Source organism: Rhinopithecus bieti, unplaced genomic scaffold (genome assembly GCF_001698545.2).
Source record: "Rhinopithecus bieti isolate Rb0 unplaced genomic scaffold, ASM169854v2 scaffold_4655, whole genome shotgun sequence".
Taxonomy (NCBI): domain Eukaryota; kingdom Metazoa; phylum Chordata; class Mammalia; order Primates; family Cercopithecidae; genus Rhinopithecus; species Rhinopithecus bieti.
The window spans coordinates 167,249-175,160 of NW_016804517.1; positions in this window are offsets into that span (position 1 = coordinate 167,249).

The following is a 7,912-nucleotide window of genomic DNA, read 5'->3' on the forward strand; positions in this document are numbered from 1 at the left end:
AAAAAAAAAAAAAAAAAAAAAAAGAGAGCTATTAATACTAGGCCTGCTGGATAACAAGCATACATAAACTCCACACCAGGTCAGGCATGGTGGCTCACTCCTGTCGTCTCAGCACTTTGGGAGGCCAAGTGGGTAGATTGCTTGAGCTCAGGAGTTCGAGACCAGCCTGGGCAACATGGAAAAATCATGTCTCTACAAAAAATACAAAAATTAGCTGGACATGGTGCTGTGTGCCTGTAGTCCTAGCTACTTGGGAGGCTGAGGTAGGAAGATTACCTGAGCTCCAGGAGGTCGAAGTTGCAGTGAGCATTGATCGCACCACTGTACTGCAGCCTGATGACAGTGAGACCTTGTGTCAAAAAAAAAAAAAAAAAAAATTCATACCATTTTTGCAACTTTTTTCTAAGTCTAAAATTTCTTCTAGGCCGCACACGATGGCCCACGCTTGTAATCCCAGCACTTTGGGAGGCCAAGGCAGGCGGATCACTTGAGGACAGGGGGTTTGAGACCAGACTGGCCAATATGGTGAGACCCTGTCTCTAAAAAAAATACTAAAATTAGCAGGGAGTGGTGGCACATGCTTGTAATCCTAGCTATTTGGGAGGCTGGGGCAGGAGAATCGCTTGAACTCGGGAGGTGAAGGTTGCAGTAAACCGAAATCACACCACTGCACTCTAGCCTGGGTAACAGAGTGAGACTCCGCCTCAAAAAAAAATTATTTTAAAATAAAATATTTAAAAACCAAATTAGTTAGGCATGGTGGCTCATGCCTGTAATCCCAGCATTTTGGGAGGCTGAGAGGGAAGGATTGCCTGAGGCCAGGGCAACATAGCAAGACCCCAGTCTCTACAAAAAAATAATAATTAGCTGGGCATGGTGGCTTGTGCCTGTAGTTCTAGCTACTGGGGAAGCTGAGAAAAGATTCAAGGGAGGGGAAACAGACTCCATCTCCTTTTGCTGGGAAGGGTGGCATGTGTGTAGAGGCACGGAGGAATTGTTGGTGGCCGTCTTCCACAATGACCCTAGTCCTCTCCCCTATAGATAACCCCCAAAACAGACCATTTTACATCGTCCTTCTCTCAGGTCAGTTCTGCCTAGAGTATCTGTCATTTAAGAATCCGATCAGCTGACAATTTGATTAGCAACTGAATGTTTTCAGTTGTTTTCTATTTTGCTCCTTAATCTTCCAGTTTCTTAACGTGCTTACTCATCTATTTCACATGTATAATTCTACTCTAGGACTAATGTATTTCCCAAAAGACTCATTAAAATTCAATGAAATAAAACAAAAGTGATAATACATATATATACATGTGTTTGCATAAATACATAGAAATTATCTGGAAGAATAAACAAGAGATGAGATAACACATTATCTCTGAGGGCAGGATAGAGAGGGAAGGATAGAGAGGGATCTTTCAAGGAAGATAAATTTCTCTTTTTATTTGTTGCTTTTTATATGGTTCAAAGGTTCTTTACAATGATTATTACTTTTATAAGGTAGAAAGGTGATTTCATCCATTAGAATTAAAACTAAAAATATATGTCTATTATCAAGAGAATGTTAAAAAACCAGGAAAGAAGCTTGATTCTAATTTTATTTTAAAATAAATGAGCACCCTAAAGAATTTCCAGAATTTAAGCATAAAGGTCTGTTTGGTGTTTGCTGGACACCATAGGAATACATGGGAATATCTGCCATAAATGGTACATGGTAGAGATGTATGGTAGACAGGCTGTATCTTATCCTGAATACCCTTTCTTCCTCAGATCAATGGTCTTGACCAGATCTATTTTTCACTCTTTGTACTATTTAATAACTTTTCCTGCTCAAAGAAAATGTCCTCCAAAAATAATCATATGACAGCACAGTACCCCACCTTCTTCCATTCAATAGAGTGGCAGACCGCTTTATCAACCAGTGCATAATAGCTAGAAAAAACTTCATAGATCTGCTAGTTTACCAATCTCATTTTACAAATGAAGAAACTGAGGCCCAAAGGGTTTACATGCCCCAGATTACATAGCAACTCAATGAGGGATCCTCAGTTAGAGCCTGGAGAATTCCCTGTTATACCCTATCAGTGAATAAAGATGGTAAGAAAGTCTAGCTTGTATAGAAACATAAACAAGTTAGTTAGAAATTTGACTAGAGATGGCTTTTAATGACATTTTCAAGGCTTGGAAAGGAGTGAACAAAGAAAACAAGGAGACTGCTTAAATAGAGATGATAAATAGGGTTTGGGATGGAGAAAAACAGGTATAAGTGAATGAATGATTCCCGATGTTCACTCTCTAACCTTAAATGTCCTGAAATTAGCCCATGATGCCTTAGTACCTTAAGGATCAAACATTAAAACATGAATAGCCACATGCTGCAAATTTGTTTCTCCTCCTCAGTTCCTAAGATTACTGGGAGAGTGTCTTTCAGACAAGAATATAAGGGAGGCAGCCATTATATGTGGACCAAAGACAGAAAAGGGACTCTTTTGAAAGGAAGGAGGAAGGACTCTTTTGAAAGGAAGGAAACACCAAACCTACAGGGAGCAAGGAGAACGCTGCCACCTGCTGAAGAGTTGGAGTCAGTGAAAATGCTGCCATGCAGTTACAGTCAGCACCTTCATCATGGCTCAAAATTAGAGAACCTCTTCGCAGTCTGAGGCAGGTCAGTGCTGAGAGAAAGCTTAATTCTAGATTTAATCAGGCCAATGTGTGCTGGAGAAAGGTTAGTTTGTCTCTGGTATGAGGTGGTAGAGGTCTGCATATCTGCTTCTCTTTCTTGCACAAATATTTATGCTTATTAGCTTTGAATTTTTTCCCAAAACCTAAATTTCAAAATACTAACATATTCTCGGATGAGTCTAGATAAAAGTGATATAAGAAAAGGCAATACAAGGAACTTTATTCAAGTAATGCATGCACTAAGTTAAAAATTCTCCAGGGCTCACCACTATCCTTCCCTACATAAGTGACTTCCTCCTCTTCCCCCACCCCTGCCTCCGCCACGCCCCACCCCCCAGAGCTTTCCATTTCTTCTTCTTCTATTCATATACAAATATACACACACACACCAAGGACAACTGCAGGAGAGGGCTGAGAGAAAGTTGCCAATCCTTTGTATAAGACCTCAGTCTTTACCTTCTCATCCATCCTTCTACTCTCCTTTCTCCTGCCCTGTCTTGCCATTCTTTCTTCCAATCCCTATTTTTCTCCTCTTGACCTCTATCTTTCAAGATTCCCCTTATTAATATACAAGAAACTGATATGGCTGAGAGATCCCGTGGGAAGGTGATATATACAGGACTGCCAAGTTACACAACTTCAAGGCCACAATTGGTATCATATGTGATGCTGTTGTTTTGTACCTTTTGATTTTTCAACCATATAAATGTGTAGTAGCTTTAACTTATATTTAATCTTTTTTAATCTGACCTTGGTCCCCAACGGTAGACCACTGTTTAATTTCATGGTTACACTAAATAATGAAATAAAGCAGTTCTAGACCCTGCCCAGTTATAAGTCTCTTATTAAACAATGTTTTAGGATCAATAGAATAAGTTCAAAAAATACTCCTATTGTGATTTAGATTTTTCTCTTATAGGAACTTCAGAAAGAATACCATAGAAAAACCTAATGTTGTCAGAACTAGTTTAGGAGGGAAATTTTAACTTTTCTAAATACAATAGAACAGTTCCCTTTTGTAGATTTTGGTTACTTAATTGTACTAAATGTGTTACATTTCATGTGTTTTTTTGTTTTTGTGATGGAGTGCCCAGGCTGGAGTGCAGTGGGGCAATCTTGGCTCGCTGTAAACTCTGCCTCCCGGGTTCAAGCGATTCTACTGCCTCAGCCTCTCAAGTAGCTGGGACTAGAAGTGCACACCACTATGCCAGGCTAATTTTTGTATTTTTAGTAGAGACGGGGTTTCACCATATTGGCCAGGATGGTCTTGAACTCTTAACCTCAAGTGATCCACCTGCCTCGGCCTCCCAAAGTGCTGGGATTACAGGTGTGAGCCACCGCACCTGGCTTAAATGTTTACATTTATTAAAGAAGGTACAGGTTTGCACTGCAGGGAACTCTAAAGAAAAATGAAGTCTGTAAGGAAAGTCATGGTACTTGAAAATTAATTTGGGAATATTTGAAATCCTTAACATAAATTTTATGAAGTCAGGGAACTGGGAGAAAGCTAATGGATAGAAACCGACCATTTTCAGAGAAATAAAAATAACCTCATTTACATACATGGCTCTAGCCATAAGTCATTTCTGAAATTTCTTTTCTGGACATGGTATCTTTGTCTTGGCTAGCTCCCAGGGTGCAGCCCCAGGCCATTGGCTGCTCCCACTCTTGGGACCACTCTTTTCCTATATCACCTGTTGAAACAAGTAAGAGGGAGGACTTAATTAAGATGTGCTTTATTCTTGTGTTCTTGTAGACTTGTTCATTGTAAAATAGGATTTTCTCCATTTCAAATCTTGTTTATTTTACAATGTTGTGGCATTTCTCCTATTAACTGGTCAACTTTTCCTTATGACTTGAATTTGGCACGTTAAATGTTCTCACTCCTTTAAAGTAGAATTAAACTGAGTCCTACTTGAGAATGGCCATTATTCTATTTTTGAAATGTACTGTCCTTTGCAACTACATCCAGAAATCTGCAAACCAAAAAATGTTTGCCCTTATTCTTTTTTGTCCTTTACCTTATTCAGGGCAAACATTTTCTGGTTTGCAGATTTCTGGATGTAGCTGCCTTGGTGGTTTAGTGGGCTTGAGTTTGTTTCAGAAGCTAAGTCAAGCGATCCTGACCCCTAGTTCTCCCCAACTGCACAAATTATTTCTAGTAACCTTCTCCACTAGACATGTGTTTATTTTGCAATTAATAAAGGGTAAAGAAGGCCTTAAAGGCATTTGTGCTTCAGGGCACTCAATGTAAATGAATTACAGTGCTCTTTGTATAACATCTTGGTTGATGGTAGACTAATGATGCCCTTTAAAGAAAGAAATGTGGGAATCATGAATAAAAATACTTCCAGAAATTATCAAAAGCCACATTATAGAAAGAAATTCTGTGTCTCATAGAACACTGATGGATTATACTACTCATTGGTCACTAGTTATTTGAATAAGGCGACCAAGGGATTTTCCCAAATTTAGAAGATTCCTATGACTTACATATATGGACCTTCAGAGGGACTGTTCCTGAGTCTTTGAGAGGCACAGCAATGTCCTCAGTGATGTGGCTTCAGTGAAACAGTCACACAACTTAGGAGACTCCAACACAAGCAATTCCACTTTTGGGTATAAGCATCAGAGTAGTGGTCTTCAAACTGGAGAAATAAGGTTCTTAGTTTCAAGAGAATCAATTCCAGATCTTTAACTTCCATATATGCTTTCTTCTAAACCTGATGTGCCTGAGAACTAGTGTAGTCAAGTGGACCTAGTAGTTCCATGTCCCCATCTCCCCTTTCACAGTGCCCTTTATCCCACTTTAAAAGGGAAAAGAATACCCCTCTCCATCTGAACGCTGAAATGATGTACTGCCTGAAAGTGTAAAAACCTGCAAGGAGCTAAAGAGATCATCTGCAATAATGATATTGCTGCTAAGTACCTGAATAATGTATTAACAAACCCTTTTAAAAGTTAACCTGTTTAATATTAATTTTTTTTTCTGGTAAATTGAAAGAGAACCTATTCAAACTATTCATTGAAAAATCATTAAAACTAAGATCACTAAGTGATGTGTGACATATATTTGGGAAGCTTTCAAACAAATGAGTAACATTGCTAAAACAATTCCTCTCACTCACCATCTACTTATGTGAATAATATTACTCAGTGTTTACAATATAAAAGCAAAAACTAGGGATAAATGATCTAATGCTGAACTTGTCTCCTTCTAGGAATATGTAAAATTCATTTTTGATGTATAAACCAATTTTTTAAGCCCAGCTGATTTTTTTACATTTAATAATTATCAAAATTTAAAAGTATTTACTTGATTATACAAAATACTAATGATAATTTGGAATAATTTTAACACTGAGGAGCATTACGGTCAAGAAAGTTTAACACAATTTAAATTTTTATATAAAATTTGTTGCATGGAAATATGATACAGTCATCATCAATAAAAGATATCCACACATAATATATGTTATATCCAAATAAAATCTGTATCAAAATTGGAAAAAAAATTCAAGTTCAAAGAGAAAAAAGAATGATGTAAAATTTCCCATTGTAAAGAAAGCTTGTTCATTTTTTAAATGTTTTGATGGATAATGGCAACAAATTACTATGGTATTTATGAATATTGGATACATTTAAGAATTCTACTTTAAATGCTACATAGGCCAGGCACAATGGCTCACGCCTGTAATCCCAACACTTTGGGAGGCTGAGGTGGGTGGATCACCTGAGGTCAGGCGTTCGAGACCAGCCTGGCCAATATGGCGAAACTCTGTCTCTACTAAAAATACAGGTGAAACCCCGTCTCTACTGAAAATACAAAAAAATTAGCAGAGCATGGTGGCAGGTGCGTGTAATCCTAGCTACTAGGGAGACTGAGGCAGGAGAGAATAGTTTGAACCCGGGAGGTGGAGGTTGCAGTGAGCTGAGATCGTGCCATTGCACTCCAGCCTGGGTAACAAGAGCAAAAACTCTGTCTCAAAAAAAAAAAAAAAAAAGTTACATAACTAGGAAATTACTTCCTTTGCACCTACTTAAACTTACAATAAAAAGGTTCAATTCTAACTCAACCATGTGTAAGGAGGAAAAGTTTTTCCAAATTGTTTGTGGGATAAGCTAACAAAAAAGTTTAAAGACCCTTACTCTAGCAAAACTGTCATATATTGAAAGCAGAAACACGTATAGGGAAATTCATGTAAATATTATTTAAAACAGCAAAAAATTAGAACCTAAATGTTCCATATAGATAAATCAAATGTGATATGTTCATATGATAAAACATTATACAACAGGTTAAACAAATAAATTAGATGAATTTATCAACATGGAAATATTGCAAGCTTTATCAGATACTAGTTAAATCTGATTCTCAGAATTACACTGGGCTCATCCTTCTTTCATTTCCCATTCTTCTCATGACAGAGAAACCCATCCAGAAAGTAGAATAGGTGTGACATTGCCCAAACTTCGGCCCTGAAGCAGAGAACTCTGAGTGGGTATGTAACATGATCATATCGCAGTTCTAATCATGGAGCCTTCATAGTTATGTAAGGTATTTTAATGACTACACTTGCTGGGAGTGGAAGGGAGATTAAACAGCTCAAATAACCAATTAGGAGGAAAAGGATTCCCTCATCATCTAGTCTTGCGTGACATAATGACGTTTCTGTCAACAACAGCCCGCATATGCCAAGGCAGTCCCATGATTATAATGGAGCTGAAAAATTCCTATCGCCTTGTGAACCTAGCCATCCTAACGTCATGGAGTAAGCATTACTCGCCGTTTGTGGTGATGCTGGTGCAAGCAAACTTACTGCGCTGCCAGTCATATAAAAGTATGGCACATTCAATTATGTACACTATGTAATACTTGATAATGACAACAACTGTTACCAGTTTATGTATTTACTATACCATACTTTTAATTGTTCTTTTAGAGTGTACTCCTTCTACTTCAGCTCCATGTATGTTACTAACTCTGAAGAGCTTCCGGTGGACAAAATGTGGATGTGGAAGACAGTGATACTGATGATCCTCACCATGTGTAGGCCTGTGCTTACATGGGTTTTGTGTCTTAGTTTTAACAAAATAAGTTTAAAAAATTAAAAAAAAATTAATTTAAAATTAATTTAAAATAGAAAAAAGCTTATAGGATATAAAGAAAATATCATTGATATGTAATAATAACTTATTACTTTGTTATTATTTAATAACTTATTGAAGA